General features: G+C 40.0%; 1 protein-coding gene and 1 long non-coding RNA gene across 2 annotated transcripts in view; one reads left to right on the plus strand and one right to left on the minus strand.

Moving 5' to 3' along the window:
• LOC106748000 (alkaline phosphatase-like) overlaps positions 1–22,193 on the minus strand; it is a 206,526-nt gene that overhangs the window by 149,072 nt on the left and 35,261 nt on the right. The window lies entirely within an intron of this gene.
• On the plus strand, positions 3,632–9,084 carry LOC106748002. The gene is made up of 3 exons (XR_001374711.1): positions 3,632–5,665; positions 7,213–7,302; positions 8,205–9,084. It is a non-coding gene; the product is annotated as an uncharacterized LOC106748002 (long non-coding RNA).

The raw sequence follows: 22,193 nt of genomic DNA on the forward strand, positions 1-22,193 counted from the left end.
AATCTGCTAAATATTCCGCGAGCTTGGAGATCGTTAAAAAGTCGTAAAACATCATTAAAGCGGATTCCCGTCGTTCCTTCACCTTTATTCATCGCGATGATTCTCGAGAGAAAGGAATCGCGGGCTCGCGCCCAAAATGACCGCCCTCGCAAAATCTCCTTTAGAGCGGAGCAATTTAGCGGACGTTCGTTTTCTTGGTTCTATTTAAAATCCAGGGTTCATTGGAAACTAGCGGGCGCGCGAGGCTACCTAGGCAACTGTATGGATACATAGCTAACTGAACTGCGTGAATAACCCTCCGACTTTACCGTGAGACCAGTCGCAAATAAAGTCTCTTTGGCTCTGAATCAAGTTCCTGGTCAAACGACGTAACGAGTCGACGAACGTCATCGAGCAAATTTAACGACGTAGGCGGTAATTAAGAGACTACCTTAAATCCTTCGTCCTGCCCACTGTGATAACTTTCCAATTTGCAATATAAAAAGTACACGTACCGAAAGCCAAAAGAAACTTACAAAATATGTCTGCCTTTTCTCGTAAACTGATATGTATTTTTTACACGAAATGTGAATACTATTTCGCTTTAGATGTGACAGGAAAACAAAACCTTACTTAAAACCTGAAGAAGCGAATTATTATCTGTTAAACTCGCCGAGCGTAACGAGATACTGAAATATGTACGCTAAACTAATTAATTAGCACGGCTCTAATTAACAAAAAATTATTCAGGAGACTTTCTATGTTTTGTCAGTGGTGAAACATTCGCGATTTTGTCTGATATATTTATTATTCGATCGTGCGATCAAAATGTAATATTTGACACGTTCGTTGCTACGGCCAATTAGCCGGAGCATGAAACGCTTCGCTAATTAACGCTATACCCGGAGCGAAAACACCATTAATCTATGAAATCTAAAATATTGCGGTGCGCAAGAGGTTGAATATGTATGCTCATTTGTGTAGCAAAGTTCTCTCTAGCTTCCGCGAAAGTGAATTTCACCGTTGCGAGGTAAGTTTTCCGCGAGTCATGCATCGAGCAGTTTCGCCTCAATACCACCCTCCGATATTTACCCCGATAGCTATCGAACTATTTCGCCTTTTTTAGTTCCGCCCTGTGGAAACGCAATCGTATGGGTGTTCCTTTATACAACAATGGTGTGTATAGGAGAGTCGATACATCAAAGACTCCTCAATACTCGAACTCGTACAAATGCTAGAAAAGAGTCGAAAAATATAACTGCACATAGAACTCACAAGAATAAGCAAAAAATTGACGTATCGCCCTGCCCTTTTCGGAGATCACTATAAAATAGAATTGTGTCGAGATGAGATATCATCATACAGTAAAAAATTTGGTGTCTAAATGTTAAAATTTTCTTGTGTTACTAACTTTTCATTATTATTTCAATGTACACAGAGAAAATATTGTAGTAAACATTACGATAAAATAATGTTGAACCATGTCGGAATTATAATTAAAATTATGATATGTATTGCAATCTTTAATGATATGTTTCATTGTATACATCAGTAAAAATTACAATACATATAATAATTTCGGTTATAATTCCGATATAGTCCAATATTACTAAATTTTGCAATAATTTTTACTACAATATTTTTTCTGTGTAAAATTGACGTATAGTTGATATGTTACTATATTTTTGTCACGTTTTCATGTGTTATATTTATGTCAGTTTAATAATTGAATATTTTCTGCGTGTAATTTAAAAATGAAATATTATTTCGAGTTCTTTTAACACCATTGCCTAGTTAATTTAACGTATTATATGTGTTATCTCAACATTTTGTGTTAAGTCAATATTCAATACATATAAATGTCAGGATAACACATTTTATACTTCAATGTTGATTAACAAAGATGTTAATTTTATTGAATATTATTTAATTAATATCAAATGTTAATATTACTATGAATAAAATGTAAGTTAAAATAATTAGTATCATGTATTGGAAGAAAATTTGTTAGTGTCAATTCATTAACATTTTCATTTATGAACAAGTAACATATAATTAATGAGTTATTTCAACTTAAAATTTAGAGTGGACTCTCTGGGACATGTAACAAATGTTAACATTTTGATTGATTTAACTTTGACATTTTAATTAACATTCTATTTTTTACTGTGTACTACGAATACTTTGATCGTTCGTGAGTAAAGTTTTCCCAAATAAAAAAGCAACGTGATTCGAAAGAATCGCGTTACTACGCGTTTTACGCAAAAAAATGGCTGTTAAAAACCCGTACGGACGAGTAAACTTTCCCTCAAGCACTCTTGATTTTCACAATTGGTCCTTCTGCGGCGGTCGCGGAAAGACTTAACGTTCTTCAACGACTTCCGTGTTAGATACGAAGCGCAAACTAACGTGCGTCGCACACAAACGTCGCGGATTCAACGCGGAAAGATGCGTACTTTTACTTACTTTTCCACATCGTGGAATTTCTGCGTTCATAGAGATACGCGTACCGATACGCGGCGAGCAGTCTTGTAAATACGTGCATGTAACTTCAGCGACCATACGGCTGTTCGTATTGAAACCACGGGCTTAGTAACACGAACCATCCAAATGGCCGATGGATGAACGTCAGTGCTCTGTGACTAAGGTCACAGTTAATCGAAGTTTGCGTACCGTCTAATATCGGGTAGTCAGTCTCCAGCGTGTCTCGAAACGGATGCCGTCCATAAGCCACCCGCTATGAACTCAAACTCGTCGGCCCATCAAGAGCGCGCGCTCGTTGGACTATGTGTTATGAGAGCCCTGAGGACGCGTACGGTTCGTTCCTATTAACGAGCCTCACGTTCCACCCCTCTCAAGATTTATACACAGTATCCTCACGCGTCTTCTTTCAGTTAGCACGGCTTTGATCAATCTCGAGGCGGTCTTCCCTTGGCGAAGATTCCTTGGGACGTTCTTTCGCGACGTCTTAATTTAGGAATATCACGACTTAAATTGAAATTCCGATAAAATAAGAGTTACTTGAAAAGTCACGGGAGCAATTTTAGACGGTACCGTAAGTATGTCGTCATATAAACGTAAACTGTTTAAACGTGAACTGTGTAAACGTAAACTGTTTATTCATCAATATTAATCGCACACTGTGTTTAAGGAGGAGACACAGCAAATTCCGTACAAAATACACGGGAAAACAATATTTTTGAATCAATAAAATTTCCAACAGCACGCATACTTGGGGTAAATCTTCTTGATTCAATAACGATATCGTTGAATCTAATACTTTAATTATTGAAACAATACGTAACATAATAGTTTTAATGATATTTGCCATTATATATTACCCTCGAATATAACTCACAGTTGAAATTATAGTTCTACATTAATCTTGCAAATTCCATCAAACTTGAGGAATTAACGGAGGATCTCGAGACATAACACTGTACAGACTATTATTCCATCTTGATATATCATACACGTTTATTTACAAGATATCCGATATTATTTCAATATTCTATCTACATTTAATTTGTATCTTTAACGTTTCGATAAATCTTAATGTCAAATATTAAATAATTCTTGAATGAGTTAAATTAAAATAAGTTCATTAAAATATTAAAAGTAATATAAAATTACATAAGTTCTTTAACAGTCTTTCAACTGAAAAATAATAAATAATCATTTCTGGCAATAAAGTACAATAGCCTCTGTGTGTTTTATTCTGGATATACAATTGATAAAGTGTCGTGAATTAAATGTATTTGATATCAAGCCATAGATTGAAATTCCGTTAAAGCAAAGATTACTTAAAATTAAATGAAGAGCCTTCGTTGACGCCATAAAGCATTCCGCTATCAACTCAAGCATCAAGCTGTCAAGAGCACAAGCGGCGCGTTGTTTGATATTAAAGCCTCGAGACTCTCATATAAGTTTACTATACATTTACATATATTCCCAGACCTTGTTTATTCCTTGAAAATATATGTGCTGTCCTCAAATTGTCTCGAGAAATTAATTGAACGTCATACCCTTCATACGTATTCCATACGTCGTAATATTATATTATTTCACTGAAATAACAAGGCAGTTTAAAATTAATTAAAGTACCTTTCTCGGTGTCACAATCCGTCCGTTGCGGATTCTCGCAACATCCATCCTGATTTCAATCTCGATTTCGAACCGTGTGTCGAGAAAAGTCGGATTCTGCAAAGTTATTTGAGATGCGCACGGACATGATTGCATCGACGCTACAGCAACGGTGCTTTCTCACGTCCGTTTTGATCTGGCGCCGTAAGCGTTATCCCGAAATAGTGCAAGTTGCGAGAAAAGTGGAAATACTACTCAGCGGAAATACATGACAAGCAAGTAGATGCTTCATAAGGGGCTCATACATACGCCTGTGCGCGCGCTCGGAAAGATTCAAGATATCAGCGTCAAGTGCAATTTACACTATCGCGCTTTAGCGGGAGATTCTCGCCGGCGGGTACTTAGAGCGTTAAACGTATCTCGGTTAAATCCGGCAAAGGTACGTGCTTTGGCACTGCTCATCTCGGCCGGTATCAGCGCCGCGGCGTAATAACAAGGCCGCTGTGACTTCCTGAATAATTTTCGCAGCACGTGCTTTGCTGTAGCGGAAAAAGACTTCGCGGGTATCAGAGACATTCTTTAACCTTCCCTCACTTCACCCTTCCTCGAGCGCTCGGGCGATACGCGAATGATACACGAGCGGGAGACAACGCACAATTTTCCGCAAGAGAGCGAGACAGGATGAGAGAGAGAGAGAGAGAGAGAAGGATGGAGACGAGTCACAATTTGTAGCCGTTGACAGGTAAGCCCGGTAATTTATGATCCGGCAACGCCGGATGTCATAGCGGTCGGGTTTTAGAGCGGTGGTTTCCGCCAACTTACCTGAAATACAAGGGTCACCGCGGAAAAATGCGTTGCCTTATTGCGTGCTTAAGGATTTATGCGTGTTACCACAACGTCGTTTCGCTGATCTCTCTCTCTCTCTCCCTTTCTCTCTCTTCACTTTCTTCTCTCTCTCCTTCTCATGTGCCACGCGTGCATTTGCAACGGACATCTCGCGTTTTCCGTGCCGCGAAGTTTAATCGTCCCGGTAGCTACTCGCGATTACGCTAAGGTTACTCGTAAAGCGTATAAGCGCGCTGGCACACTTAGGAGAAACTAAACGAGGACCTGTCTGTGAATGTCATCTTGCTAATATATGTAAGTGCCTTCAAGCGCGCACGACGCACGCTGCTTTGCATTCCGTTGAAGTAAAATTGCGCTTAATATCAGCCGAAAGATAATGTCTCCCTGTGCCGCAGCGCTTTGCAACGCGAGACGGGTAATACGCCACTCTCTTTCTCTCTCTCTCTCTCTCTCTCTTGATCGTACGTGTTTCGAAGGGATATGGGAGTCTCACGCGCGAAACGCAAAATCCTCGCAGGATCCGATTTCGCGGGATTAAAGTTTTTAACCGCCGTAATTGAGTGCCGAGCGAGCCGCCGAGTCAAGCGGCGGATGAGCGCGCGATGAAACGTTATCGGTGTTATCCGGACTCGAGATTGTTATTTTACGCGAACATTCGGCGAGTACGTCGTAATATGCATACGCGGGCAGCAGCATCTGCGAGCGCGGCACGCGTTCTACAACGGGGCGCGCTCAAGGAAGGATTTATCGATCACAGGTAGTCGCGTGGCTATAATGTCGGTTTAACCGGCGGCAAAGTATGAATAGCGTTCGATTTACGGCGTCGAATCCCGCGGATGTATCCACGTCACGCGAGCCGAGTCTGTGAAAGCCTTTTATACCGATTAGCCTTTGTGAGGGATAATCAACAGTTCGAACTCGGGACGGTAGGGGGTCGCCTTTCACGGGAGTTTGATTTACAAGTACCGCACTCGCCGCGCGATCGGCCGATCGTTCCCTCCTCTGAAATGGCTCATTGCAATTTCGATGACGCGCGGTCCGCTCGAAATGCGCACACGCGCCACAAAATGCGGTACCGTTCAAATATTGGTGCGGCCAACCGACGCGGGATTGTCCCTATTTATTCCATTGATTTAATCACTTGCAATTAGCGGCGTTAAATAATTACTTCAATTCAGATCGATTCTGCATGGTGCCTGAAACTAACGTGAGGTCCCTCAAACCGCAGATCCTGTAGCTCGAATTGAGAAAAATAAGAATCGCTCGGAGATACGAGGTTATTTGATATCGAAGCTCAAACGGTTCTAACGAATTAAGTAAGCGAATGTAAATAAAGTGTGAAATATTATTTAGGAAGACTCGAGGGGTCCCTTTATTATATTTTGTCGAATACTTCGAAAAGTGAAAGGAAAATCAAAACTTTTCCACGATAAATCATAGATGTTTGAATAATGTATCTAACCAAGTTAAAGAATAATAATAATTCTTAGAGTAATTTACATTTTCGTAAAACCATCGAGACCCTCCAAATATACCCTATCCTGAGAGACTTGATCCAGAGATGGGGGATCCTGTTATCCCCATGTTTTAATTAATCTGATAAAAAATATTGGATAATCATAATCAATCTTTATTAAAGATTTTTATAAAATTAAACAAGTTACAAAATATAATTTTAAAAATAAAATAACAAGTTATATTTGTCTTGATATACCTATCAAAATTATTATAGAATAATTGTTAAAATTCATTGGCGATACGTTGTCCAGTATAAACCTAGTCAGATAGCCAAACCTGCAGAAGCAGATTTTGTGCTGTATCTGCTATAAATTTTGACACCATGCTAACAGAAATATAACAGGATTTGCTGGCACAGCGTGATAACAGATTAATCTGTTAGGTTAGGTTAATAGATTATATTGAGTAACATTTGTCCAATATAATCAATATTGGACCAATCTGTTGCCAATGAATTGTGCTACTAAAGTATGGGAGATTTGACCCATGGATCAAGTATTTCCAACCTGGCGTGGATCATATCTACTTAAGTAGAATTTTTTTTAATTTTCATTTTATTTTTTGTAAATAAAACGATTTTTGTTGACTAATCTTATAATTACTTTCTTAAAGCAACCAACTTTTCATTCCATTATGGAGTGTTAATCCGATTATAAAATCTAACAATTTAAAAAACAACTGAATATTTACGACAAAAAGCATTGGACATCCCAAAAAATATAACATATCCTCACTATATTGTTATCAGTACTCAACTATCAACATAACATTTAATGTGTTTTACAGCTAAGAATAAACACTGCTGCAACATGAGAAGAAATTAAATCTTCCCATTGTGGAAACAATGACTAAGAATCAAGACTCCCAAAGGATCAGGTATCTCCAGGTTCTCCTACCGGTGACTCCTATTTGTGACTCTCCTGTGGGAGGTTTCATTTTATCCGCAATTTTATTTAAGATTTAATTGTCGAATATAAAGAAACTACGATTAAATGTGAACTTTTCATAAATTTTCGATACTCTCGATCATGACGATGATAAGTACGCTGAGAAAATCGTAAATTATCGGTCAGTTTTGATTACTGACTTGATGATTGACATAATTAAACATTTCAGCGCGTCGGTACGATAAACTGATTAATGAACATCAGCAGTTAACGGATATATTAATTTGTTAATTGGTCACATGAGAAAATTAAATTTCAATTGCGAAAGCTGTCGGCGGATAACCACGAACACCCTTATCATTCACATGCTGTACAATGTGCACGTTTGCGGCTTTATCTGAGCGATGACATAATTCATCGTCCAAATGATATCATCTGTATAAAATACCTCCAAATTATTCGTTGTTAAAATTGCGATTTTCCTTAGAATATACGTCGAGATGTAGGTATGTTGCGAATTATTGATAACGGAGAGCTTGTCGCGAATTAGAACGTTGACGATGCGAATAATATGTAACGAAACGCCGCTTCTTGAAGATTATCTTAATTTGATTTGGAGATCTAGAGACGCTTAAACATATCAACGATTAAAAGGCGAGGAGAGAAATGTTCGGTTAGACGTTCGCGTTAACGCGAGAGGCATCGGTTAAGAGTGGGACGAATAATTCGCTGAAAGAGTCACGGGGGACATCTCGCGTAATTAAATATTCAAATACCGTCATTCAAAGACCGTCGAAGCTGCGTGGACTTCGTCTGGTCGCGCGAGAAATTCCAACTACCGCCCGGCTGCGGGGAGACATGAACATTCTAAGCGGGAGTGGCTGTTTTCAGGATGAACGGAGCCCGGATACGCGGCTTTGGCGTACTAGCCGGAGACCTGTAACTTGCGGCGAAGGACGGAGAGAACGGGCGGACTTTCGATACGGTATTTGCGCGGCGACTTTAAGGGTGAATAAAAAGATCAGCATCTCGTTGGCGCAACAATGATGTATGCTACACGAGTGGGTACAGAGCTAAGTTTACCTTCGCGTCGAACTTCAGACCGGGGAGATCTCACGACAGGAAACCACGCGGCGTATATCGGAAAGAGAGATACCGGACGGTGGGATTGAAGGCATTCCAGAACGCGGAGTGAAAACTTGTTCGACCGTAAGGAACAGCTAGCGGTAGTACCAGCACGTAGCCACTTGCTAACGCATTTCTTCGAGCATCGCAATAGCATGAGCATGACGCCGCAAGTATATCGGAAGGCAAACGAACGGTGTAAGCGTCGCACGTTTTGAAGGAAGATCGATATCGTCGAGAAGATCCGAAATTGAATTTCCCAGCGGAGCCACCCTTCTTGTATCACCGTTGGCTTGGCGACGGACTAATAAAAGAATGTGCGGAACGCGATTAGCGCTTTGGGAAAAAAAATTCTGTCTTTCACGGTTTCGTTCGTGGCTCAAGATACGAGCGTTCACGCGAGAGGAACTCGACGGGTCCTATTCAAAAGGACGACTTCCATTCAAGAGGCTACGCGCAAAAGTAGTTAACTCTAATATGTTCGGATGTCTACACGGAAAAGAGGAATTAGCTGTCCATATATTACAACTGAAATTTTGTTACCAAACCTAGTTCTTAGCTGAAAATTAGGTACGGAGACAAAATTAACGAAATTTCAATTATATTGTAACGACAGCTAATTTTTACCTGTGGCAGCTAGTTTTTAACTGTGGGAACTACTTTTTTTCTGTGTTATTATATTTGATATTAGAGCCAATAGTGGAATATAAAATCACTTTTTTCAAACTGTGATGATGTTTTGCAGAGTAAATTTTTTTCATTTATCTATAACGTCGATTATTTATCAGTAAAAATATAGAATTCTAACAAATTACGCTTGAGGATCTATTCTCTTAAAATGAATCAGTGATAATATTTCCGAACAAATCAGTAAGGCATATTTCACCGATATCACCGAATATTTACTGATTTTCAATAAATACACTTTCATTTACGTCCTTTTATATATTGAAAAATAAGTTTTGTTGGATCCATTTGACAATGAACAACCGAACGCGTTTTGGTTAAATGTAAAATTCCCAGTTTTCATGAATTAAATTTGGTTCTTTCGACCAGAAATATTGTTTCCTTCAGTGTAGGCCTTTCTACCTTACATCTCATTGATTTTGATTATAATATTTGATTATGATAATGATAATATTTTACTACAAAATCTGCGGTATTCCATTGATTACTGTTAACTAGATTTTTTCAACAAAACTTTACCGATTGCAATGCTATATTTATAATTGATTTCACTGTTTCTCGGTAGTAACACACTGATCCCACTTTAGAGAGTACAAATCATTTAAATCGATGATAAGCCATCTTAAGTTGGGAATTTGCTACCAAGACGTATCAATTTCGAAGAAGAGGAAGCACGAAGGGAATCCAAATCTCTGATCAGATTCCCGGTAAGGGAATATCATCCTCAAATTTATCAACGATTCCGTCGTGAGGGATTACGAGATACCTGGGACGTTCTGTATAATTGGCGCGAGTACGAGTATCAGGGAAACGGGGTAAAGATTTATATCGGCATTATTACCGCGTTTAATCTCAATTAGTCAGTCATGCGCAAGTTCTAGACCGAATTTACGTACGGGACTGGTTACCCAACGCCATTCATGCGCCACACTAATTCGCAGCTGATAGCATAAATCAGGGAATAAATACTCCGCAGCGTGTAAAGGGCACAATATTTTCAAGCGTCTATATATTGCGTCACAGTTATTCCTAATTATCAATAAACCAATATTATGAGCTCCGTTGTATCATGCACGTCCAACAAACATTAGGCCTGAATCATCCCGGTGGCGATATTTAAACAATGTACGAGCATGATCGATGATCGATGCGACGCCGATCTTACTTGTGAAAGTCTCGAAAGTTCAATTTTTTTTTCGACGCGAGACGCCGCTCTCTCGCCCGAAAGTCCCGGATTTTCAATTTTGTTTCCGACATTAATAAAATCCCCGAGACTCACGTTAGCTCGACGCTCCTCGGTACGTTTGTTATTCCGAAGGCGTGCCGCAGATTCAATATCGAGTCGCACTCTGCCCGAAAAGTCACGGCGCAGCGCACCAAAGGGTGAATGACTTCAATCGGCGTGCGCCGAGATTGCACGGCCACGACGCGAATTAGAGACGCTGTACGGACACGTTTGCACATGCACCTGTTAAGTAGACGAAAGCATCATTGCGTCGGAAAGGGGGCAAGGGAATTGAGCCCTTGTTCGCGTGTTTCCAAGAACCGCACATTCGGAAACTATTCCAGTTATTCCGCGCACTCGGACTACGAAATGCCGAAGCTCGCCCATACACACACATATATGTACACACAGAAAGAGAAAGAGAGAGAGAGAGGAAGGGGTGGGGGGATGGTCTGCGAGGCATCCGCAGTTACCGCCGTGCGCGTTAACCGATGGTAAGCACGCTTCAAGAAAGCTCTCTCAGAACGACTCCGGCATTATGTCGATCCCGGAAACGTAAGTGCCGGAAACTCGGCGGGTCAGTGGCCGGCTGCATTTTTGATCCGGCATACCTTCAGGCTGTACGTACGCGTTTTTTAAAACGCGACGCGGAACGGTGGTTCCTTACGGAGAGAAGCGCCAGTGTGTGTGAGTTTATCTCGCGGTCCTTGAATTTCTGCATCTCACGGAAATCTTTTCCTTTTCTATTCGCGCGGATTTCAGTTTCGCCAAGCAAAGCGTTCGCGCGTTTAACTCTCGCGCAATTTTCAGAACGCGCGCGTATAAATACGCTAAGTCTATTTGATACGATATTAATCGGTTAGTCTGTTATACTACAAATTAACATCAATTAACGTGATAATTTCAATTAGTATTAATAGAGTAGCTCACGCGTTAAATACGTTTGATTTTGTATTTGCACGAACGTCGGTGAAATGGCACCGCGTTGAAAAGCCGACATTCGATATCAGGAACCAATTCTGTCGATTTTTAATTCGTTACCGGGCGATAGCAATTCGATCTCGACAAGCAGTTTTACATGTGTATAAATCCAATTAACTATTACGGATTGCGTTACAATAATTTTGCGATAATTCGTAGATATACGTATGTGTGCTGTGTGCGCGCGTATGTGTGTGGGGAGGGAAGACGAACTTTTCGACGTTGCGCTACAGACTGACACGAGCCAAGGTATTTTTGTTTACGCGTCTGTTGTTTTAAAGATCAGCGAAGCGTTTAAAGCATTATTTGAGCGGGACATATTTTTATATTTCTCCGAGCTATCTGTTCTACGGAACGCGCTTGCGCTCTGGTGAGATGATTCCTTTTTCCTCTCTCCTTTTTTTTCTCTTACTACTAGAAACATCTGACATGTGAGAGATAATAACGCGCGTTCGTACGACTCCGCGTTATTAACGTTTTCCGCGCAATTTTCACGGATCACGGAGAAGTTTGCACCAGATTATAGCCGGCGGTTATGTAATCGGGTAATTTGCGAGATCTTACAAATTTGCATGGTAAAGAAGAAAGCGATTCGCCTAGAAAATCCATTGACGAATTTTTGCCGTTTTCATCCCTTGCGAGCGGCTACGGGAAAGGGGTTTGCTCAAAGGCGAACTTCGTTAAATTTCGACCAATATCGCCGTTTTTTTAAGCAGAAAAAATCGAATGAGCTACGGTATCGGAAAAATTACTTTTCTCCGGCTAACTGAACGAACGCACGAACTCTATTTACAATTTCGGTAGTTTCTACCGAATCTGCGTTTTCTTCGTGACGAGGCACGTAGAGCGAGATATGCAGTCTTGGTCCTTACACACGTTAACAGTTACGCGGGAAAAAGAATTCGAAAGGAATACACCGATTAAAGTACGAAAAACGCCGATTCGTTTCGAATCGAGACTTTCCTTCGACCGAAATTTAATTCCAGGCTCGATCGTCCGAATATACGAAAGTTACAAGCGAAAAAGTCGCGAACAAAATTCGAAAAGTCCCTTTTGCAAATTCATCGAGGCATTTACCCTTGCTGTTTTAGTATTCCTCCCGCGAGGAATTTTCTGGCGCACCCCCGGAGTATCCAGGAGAAGAAAAAAAAACATTTTCACCGTTGTTCTCGCGATTTACCTCTTTTTGTTTTTGGTCATCATCGACCCGTTTCTTATCCGACTGTCGATCTCACGACGCCCAAATGATGGACCGGCGTCCAGGAATTGTACCAAACATTATCCTGGATCTCTGCCAGGTGTTCTCTCACATGTACTCCCCCGAGACTCGTCGCTTTGTATATATCGTCGCGGTTATTTACGCGCACCGCGTCGTCTATTAATTACAATTTCAACGACCGTATTTTACCAGGAGAACGGCCGACGCTATTTGGAAAACAAACGGCAGAATGTTTCCGCATAATTATATTCTGTTCGGATATAACAGCACGTCGTTGGAACACGTAGCCCCATTTTGGCACCGTGCACTCGATGATGCAGGCGTTAACTCCGGATGAGTAACATGTGGCGTAAAGCACCCTGCGGTAACAACTTGTCTCGGGGTGCTTTTAATGTAACGTTCGATCCTCGTTGATACCGAAAGCGTCTATAGCCGGGGGTATTTTCGTGCAATATTATATAAATCTCATGTTCTGCATATGAACAAATTGTTTCCGGTTTCTTTAAACTTTCTCCGGCGTAAAAATCACCAGTAATGAAAGCTTATGTGTTTAATGCCGAGAAGAACATTCGGTTATATTGTATTCAAATATTCATGTATCCCTAAACGCGCACGATACAATCTTGGAGGGAAGAAACTCATTTTGCGGAGAAAACGGGTTTACGGGCATGATTTTCCTTACGCTCGGTCGCTGCTCGGAAGTCGCAATTTCGTCTAAACATTTTTGCATTGGATCTTTCGGAGTGTATCCAACTCTCTATAAAATACGAACAAGTCATGCGATACTACCTCTCTACTATTGCTGTTACTACTACGATAAAAAAAAAGGAAGAAACAAATAGAGGAGGAAAAAGCGACGTTAAAATGTATCATATTTTACAAAGGCAGAAAAAACGGTTGTCATTCTTTGGACCAAGTAAAGATAAAACAAAAAAGAAAAATGAAAAAAAAATTATTCATCGCGCTTTTTACGAATTGACAAAAAAATTGCCATACCGTAATATGAGGACGCAAATAACAAAATGTCCGGTAGATTAGATTTCTCTGAACAAAATAAATCTGCATCGAACATTTCACATTAGAACGGAAGATATTTATTGAGGAATAATATCGTATCCAAATATTATCGACAAAGTTCCGTTTAACATTAGATATAATCAAAGATTAATTCATTACGCTCCAACAAAGACGAATTATGGTATACAGTCGATAGAATGTCCCTCAATACCGGAAATTTCTCCATTCCCAGTTGGGAAACGCTCCTAAGTCCTTCTCGTAACATCTCATCAAGCAGGAGAGTAATATCGGCGGAATATGGCGCATTTCATTACGCCATCAAACTATTTCTCGCATTAACATTGATTAATGGCAGTTAATATTCATCTTTTCCCATTATCGGTCTTTGTAATGTTAATTTGCGTTTTCAATTTACGTTCTTTGTGTTTTTTCATTGATCTTTATGTTCTTTTCATTGATCTCATAATTGTTCCCTCAAGTGGCATTTATATCCTTTATGGTTTTACCAAAAATATTTCGCAAAATATGTCGTAAGAATTTATCTTTTGAAATTATGTAGAAGTAACATCTTTTTTACGTGAAACCTTTTCAAATTTCAAGGTAGAAAATTTCATGTTGAAAATACGTTACTTAAAAAAAGAAAGAGAGAGAGAGAGAGAGAGAGAGCTCTTAATTTTCAACTCAATTTTCTGCCCATAAATTTCCTCAATTAAATTAAAAAGAGGCTACGAAGACTGCGTTTATTTTTCGAAAACACAAATCATTAGGATACAAAGAAAATTACTTCGATTGAATTTTGTTTGCTTAAGATCACGGAGAAGGTTCATGATGTAGGAATCACAATTCACGTGTAACCAAAACCAATATCTACCAATGTCGATGAGAAATGCACGACTCCGACAACGTTTACTGAAACGTTCCCGATTCCGTGCTGATTTAAATGCAGAAATGGTTTTCGGACGAGCGAGCGCTATTAGTTTGTGCTTAGGTACAAGAGGAGAAATCGGTCAAAGAGCGATTAGTCATTAGTAGAAACTCTCTTTGTCTTGCTCTACCCCTTACCTACGATGCACGATTCATTCGTGCCACTTGGGAGCTATTCTCATCAGTCTACTTGTCCCGAAGCGCGGATTACATGGCCGTTGAATTCGTAAGTGAAACTGTCTGCGCTTTTAAGCGAATAATTCGCCTACGACGCGCTCTTTGATAATCTTACATGTATTCGCATCTTAATTATTCAATGCAAAGACTGACTTCTGTCGCACATCGCTTTTAGTCTCCACGACAAAGTTTAAGTTACATCCTAATAACAGTTAGTATTCTCTCCCTCCCCCCTCCCCCCTTTCTGTTCATCTCTCTATGCGAATTACATACCGAACTTAACGTGATAGAGTCCATAGTGTCGTTTGGTTCAACACAATTGTAACGTGCAGTTAAAATGACGTCAACACGCCCGAAATTCTCGTAATCCCAGTTCCAGTTATTCCAATGTTACTACATTCCCCAATTTTACAAGAGAATGAAAAATTTGTTTAATAGTTCCATTTTCGATTATCTGGATTCTTTCTTTTCTCCCACGCGAAAATATTTTGTATCTGACTTCATATAATATATATTGTACGACGATATAATATTCTTATAAATCTCCAAAATTCAAAGATGCACGATATACTCAAGGTAAGGTAAAATTAGATAAAGCACACAATAAGAGACGTATGGCTTCATAAATTGTCCCCAGAGAGTAACGAATTATATAAATATTATTTCCATTTTATATTCCCGAGCATTATGTGAAATAACAAAAAAGCCATTCCATTCGCTTTAAATAAACAATTTTTTAAGACGGGATTGAAAGCTTCTCATTTTACAATAATAATTAATACAAGAACGTATTCGTATTTGTAATAAATTATTTTACTATTATTACATTAATACCATAATACTTTAATATCATATTCTTTAATATCCTTAATAGCTTCTAATATTATTATATCGTAATTTCAGTAATATCGTTTTACAGTTATTTCGCGATGTTACCGTGCTTTAACAAAATATAAAAATGATATCTCTGAAAAATTACGACTGTCATATATTTTTTTTATTTTCCTTTTTTTACACGCAATTTTATATACCCAACGATCTAATTTATAATCATCACGCACGCAAATCCAAGAAGCTCCATTCTGATGCGTTGCATCGTTTTACGTTATCAATCGATTGATCGCGGTTCAAAGGGTACAGGAAAGAAAGATTGATCTTGTCGATGGGTGAGCCATGATAGGTCGCAGTGGGATTTCCACGACGATCCATTATGCCGGTCAGGAAACTCTAGTACTCTCTAGTACTCGGCGGGAGTTAACAAAAGATTCACGCTTCACGGAGGAGATAACAATATTTATAGCACCTTGATAACATACGCCGTCAATCGGACCGTTAGATTAATGCGCGTGAAACGAAATAGCTCGAGCGTCAAGAGTCCTCAAACGTCCCCGGAAAAAATTGAGCGAACGATTCAATTAAGATGAAAAGCTGAAGCGACGCTGTTGATCGAGAGTAATGAGTTTAACTTCGACGATCAAGAGATTTGGTTTATAAAATCACTCGATGAAGCTCACGTTAACCAAGCGTGAAATACGAGGCGCTTCGTGTTGCGGCAATGTAATACTTCAGGTTTCGTGCCAGACTCACGACAAATATTCCTAAGCCCTTTATACCGTTGCGCAACGATCTAGTTTCCAAAAACCGTATGTGTATGTGTGAGTGCATGCGCTGCGACACGCGTGAGCATCGGCGGAGCTTATCGGCGCTTACGACAACAAATGAGGCTAATTACTGTCGAATGCTTCGTTTAATGAACGCGCATTAACGCGCGTATTAGTGTCGAGCGGCACTGAAATCCACGCACTAATCTGGAAAGTTTTCCCGGTAAGGTGTGTTTTTGCAACTACGAACTGCTAATTTCAGCGAGCCGTTAACAACACGAGAAGTACCGCTCTTTAAATATTTCGTTTACCGCGTAAGCTTTCTAACGATGCGCATTAAAGTGAAAAGGGAGAATGTCCAGTTTACTTTTTTCTCCTCCTCTCTCGCGTGAACGAGAGATAATGGTAGAGAAATCTGTTGAGAGAGTTGAAACGTTAAACGTGTACGCGAGTGCAAACACTCGTTTAAATAATAAACGCGATATTAAATCGCGAGATCCTATTTTCTGTTGTGCGATCATAAATCAGGATATGATAAAGTACAAGTGTTCTTGCTTATAGAAATAGAACGGTATCGGAAGAAATGAATTTCGCAACGTGAATTTGGTAAGCGATTTCCGATGAAAGGCCCGCAAAAGCTCCTCTACGTCGTAGTGTGTTTGATAAAATCGCGATCAATATTGAGAATATCTGCGTGAAAAAGGTGGCAATCTGTCATTCTCACGAAACAGCCGCTTCCCCTGACGAAATTATTAATGCGTTCTACACATGTGGAACGAGAATATATGAGGATTTATCAATACGAATAAAACGGTAACTAGCAATCGGCATATTAACAACCGAATGATCAAATAGTTACACGGATAAAATAATAATTTGATCATAGGATAAACATTAATCTCACTGCAAATATTTAACGCGCGAAATGCAACGTGATTATTTGCTCCGCGCGTTCTCGACATATAAAATAAAAGAATAACGTACACAAACTGTATTGTATATTTGTATTGTAAGATAAAATACAGTAAATTATTGTTTTGCGCGAGGAAATTTCAAGAGGGCACGTCGACTCGTAAAATCGAAGATAATCTTAAAACTCTCACGTCGATTATCGAGGACAATTGAGAAATATGGAGTTTCTGCATCTGACAATTTTACACGCGAACGTGTTATCACTGACTTGTAATTTTATTTCGGCCAAACTCTGCCGAGCCACTTGGCGTTTCTCGACGACACGTGATGCTAATCACTTAAAGTCTCGGACTCGGGTTCATTAGCGCAACCGAGCCGGTGGGCCGCGCCGAATGAAATGGTTAGCCATAAATTTTCCTATTCCCGCATTACCCGGGTCGTTATCGTTTTAATATCCGCCGTGGGAACCGATAGAAACTTCGACGGCAGAAATCAGCCTAGGTGACGAATTCATGAATATAAAGCAGGCGCACACCGTTCAATTTTACGAGTGTAGACGATCACTAAAATCGACACCGATTGCACACGCGCGAGAATCGCTGCGAGATATACGCGAGCTAAGAAAATCGATGCCAGACATAATGAAACGCTGTGCAATTAATCGCGGGCTACCAGCTGAGAGCGAGATATTCCCCTTTCGTTCTGTTTTTAATCTTGTCACATTCATACATAAGTGGGATTGCTCCAAAAGAGCGGCGCGTGAAAATTAGCACGATCTTTCTTGAGCTTTGATGATTTGACTAATGTTCTAATGGATGTTAATTTTAGGAAAGACGTGATCCAATTTCTTTATATATTGAGCGTGCTACTTCGTATTTGCTCCGTTTCCGAAGTTAAAAGGTAAAATTAAGAAGGAAACTTCGAAACTGATTCATTCTCCCTCTTTTCGCGGGTTAGCGGTAGTTGAAAAAATAGAATTGTTTCGGTTCAATGGATCAGAATTACGAAATGTAGCGGAAACTCCGCGATTGAATCACCGCGGGTTTCGTTACGGAAAATACCTTTCCCAAAAGTGCGATATATATTTTCACAATTTGGCGTTGTTTTGACGGCTGCAACTTCTTGCTAACTTTGTAGTTTTCCATCTCGCTCCCTTCCCGATGGAGTTTCTGGCACGTCCTGTAAGTCCGTTTCAACGAACCATGATCTACTTTCATTGACGAAAAGTCATCGGTTCGTACTTCGCAAGTTCCGAGAAACTTCGCCGCTTATTTTGTCGCTTCTGGCACCGTAATTCAAAATGACCGACGTGGGTCGTTGCCGAGCCTTAATATCCTCGCCTTTAATGTCTCCGCTGGTTTTCTCACGTACACATATTCACGTTCATGTGCCGCTCGCGTATCGTTCGTTCTCCCTCCGTTCCCCACGATCTTATTTCGACCAACAATCTCGCGTATCCGGATTATGTATCGCATAAAATCTTCATACGAGCCAGCGTCGATAAGACAAATTGTCATATTTCAGGCGCGCGTGAGAGATGCTATCGCGATATACCGTAAATTTCGCTCAGCAACTCTCTCGCGTAAGGGACAAAAATGGAGGTATCGTGCCAGTATCTACGAGCCGCGCATGCGGTAATGGCGCGATCCTTCGGGAATCGGCTGTATTAGCCGGAAACAAGCGCTGATGCGAAACTTTCGTCGCTGGGAACGCGGGATGCCCGACAGCCCGGGCGAAGTTTACACCCACTAACGTCACGATAACACGTGCGTATGCAAATCGCGTCCGGTCCTTTAATTGGTAACGGCGCGAGCCGCGAGCCGACATTACAACTCGCACGATAGGATTGTGTAATGAAACGGCAGGGGAGAAGTCTCGACGAGACAATTCTAACGAAGGTTCTAACGAAGCCGCGTCCTGTTAAACGCGAGATGACGCTTCGCGATATGTACGCGCGACCAATGAATTGGTCCACTCCTGGTCGCGAAAGCCGCGCGAGCTTGTCTCCTGAATAGTTAGAATTTAATTATAACCATTACAATTCGCGTCTCTCTAAATTCAGTTTCGTGGTAGTTTGGTGACGTAGTCGAAATTGCAATAGTCATTACGAAAATGACGTATGCATATGAAATTGACCCCCTTCCCCTTCGAGAGACCACCCTTTCATAACTTTCTATTAAAAGAAAAGTTACAATCAGGTTGTTTTTGGACCCAATTGTAATATGTTTGTAATATGTTTAAATTTATACCAAAATAAGGGACACGTATATATTTCCAATTTTTATAATCTAAAATATTTCGTTTGACCAAACGAAAGGATATTTTATACCGTATCCAACCATAACAAAATCATATTCCGAAAGACAGACAAATCGGAAAATAGGTGAGAAGCGTGAGCTAACGTAGCCACTAGCGAGCGTATGGAACTGTGGAAGTATTTGCCCATATTTTCCAATTTGTCCGTGTTTCGGAATATGACTGTTATGCATGAATAGATCTGGCATAAAATATATCTTCATTTGATGAAACAAAATTTTTTAGATTACAAAAAGAGAAGTGAATGATGGGGATATGTACAAGAAAATTACAACATTTTTAGAAAATTTGGAATCATTATAGTACAAAGTACTCTAAAAATAATTTTTTATTTAATTGCTCGTAATTTTTATTTAAAAAATGTTTCTATCTCTTACAGTTACGATGATATTCGCTCCGAAAGAAAAAAAATCGATTTTTTCAAAGAGGTGTTTCACCCCCTTAAAGTGCGTATGAGTACGTATAAACAAATATGTGTCCCTTATTTTAGTTATTAAACTAAATTTAATCATATTTCAAGTTCATTAAAATTCGAAGAGAAAACTTTCGCACGTTTCCTTGTAAGAAATATTTGTAACGTATTCAGAACTGAATTTTATTGTCACATATTCAAATAGGATAACCATACTCAAGGATAATTTTCAATATTGATGTGTGAAAATTTTGTGAAAGTGAAAAATATTGTCATCAAGAATATTGTCAAAATTAGGTAACAATAAGACTGTCGATGTAAAAATCAATTTTTTAAACATATAAAAAATAAACTATTTATTATTACGCAAAACGGTTCTAGAAAAATATAAGATCCATCCAGAGGATCAATTTGGCCCAATATAAACCAAAGGGATCAAAAACGGCCTTACAATTCCTGTTTATAACTGTTGCTATTCTCCTTTTTAACAATCGTTTGTTGACATTTGCTAGTGCGAAGCGATCCCGTCTTTGGGTGAAAACGCTCGACGAGAGCACCGGAAACGCGAGGAACAATTTATTATTCCGAGTATAGCAGAGACGACCTAACGTGGATTCAACGAATGAGAGAAAGGACCCGAATATCGTCCCGTCGCGCGCATAATACTGTCCCTTGTAACGCAGACGCGCTCGTGCGATGCTGTAATCCGCCATCTGACAAAAATGTAGTTACCGCCACTTCATCTGCTCGGCAGAGCGGTCGATGTTAGGACGACAGGTTGTCCGCCACCTTCACTCTGCTGCATCGCTTCGTAAATTTACCCTCTCACGGCATAGTTAACTGCAAGCTTTTATTAGTTTCCGCTTTTCTACGGTGATAATAAGCATACTCGTGCTCCGGTTAATTTAATTGCTCTTCTATCTACATAATTCGCTTCCCCCTCTCTCTCTCTCTCCCTCTCTCTCGTCGGTATTTTATACGTTCAACTTTTAAACTAGAACGGGAGAATATTCGGGTCGCTTTTTGCATTTACGTTACGACTGCTGTATTCGGTGTCAATTACTGTTCCGCTGCTGATATGACACGTCATTAGGGAGTAATGCATCGCGATGGAGAATCGCCGGCCGGGCGATTTGAGTGGGAAAAGATGAGATTCTACAGACGCATAATTCATACGGCAATTCTGGTATACGTCGAATGTTCGCTGTAGAATGTCGACGTAAATATCATCAAATGACGCTAATGCACTTCGTTCGCTTCTGCGTATCAACGCGGAATGACACGGAGTGGCTGCTATGAAGCCAGTGCAAAGTTGTCACCGGTCAGTGGGAATGATAATTAAGATAGCTTAATCGCATATAACGCGCGTGGAAACTCGCCGAGTCCGAACTGTAAACTGTAAGCGCGAAAAGTCGAAAAATCCTACTAGTTCGTTGCTACTCGACGCTCGCATTTGAGGAATAACTTGAGTCGAAATTTTGGCCGTGTATTAAGTCTTTAATTGTCTACAACACAGTAGGAGCTAAGACAGTAAAATGGATTTTCAATAAAATCGATTGTACAGCTATTGCTTCGCCTTTTGGTCACTTATGTCATTATCATTGTTATCGCTGATTACTTAGAACTTTTTTTATGTATAACTCTTGCATCCAATAAAATATTATTATTATTATTATTATTATTATTATGTAAATAAACACAAATTATCCTCAAGAGCGTCACATTAGAGTCAAAATTTTGACTCGGGAATGCTCAACAAGATTTGTACGATCGCAAACGTCACTCTATTGGTGAGGAAGAAATTAATCGGTCGCATAAATATTGTTTATAGCCCGCCTCGCCAATTCCGCACGCGAAAGTCTCGTAACTCCCAAAGTAGCGCGGCAACTTTAATCTCTTACCGGAATTTTTACCGTTTTCATCCGTAATCTAAATCTCTGCCCGAAAATTAGGCTAACGCGGGACTCCTAGACGCCACATATAATTACGCTCTTCTCTAGGCACGGCCTACGGGATTTGCGACAAAGTTCGCGATTTCAGTTATCAAGCTGCGCGCTTATCCCAAAATTGTTCACTTTGTAAAGGCATAAAGTGCTTAGCGGCAAACGCCGCTTAAACCTTTAAAAGCACGCAGGTAAGGAGCAAATCCGCGAAAGTAGCAGAGATCAAATATAAAAATACAAACAGGGGAACTTCAATAAAGAGCACTTTCAAGAAACTTCCCCGAAACGCGATTTTCTCGGTGTAGCTGATGCCGTGGGAAGATTCTAGGATGTGCATGCCG

The sequence above is a fragment of the Dinoponera quadriceps genome, unplaced genomic scaffold, assembly GCF_001313825.1.
Source record: "Dinoponera quadriceps isolate SergipeBrazil2010 unplaced genomic scaffold, ASM131382v1 scaffold2167, whole genome shotgun sequence".
In the NCBI taxonomy this organism is placed as follows: domain Eukaryota; kingdom Metazoa; phylum Arthropoda; class Insecta; order Hymenoptera; family Formicidae; genus Dinoponera; species Dinoponera quadriceps.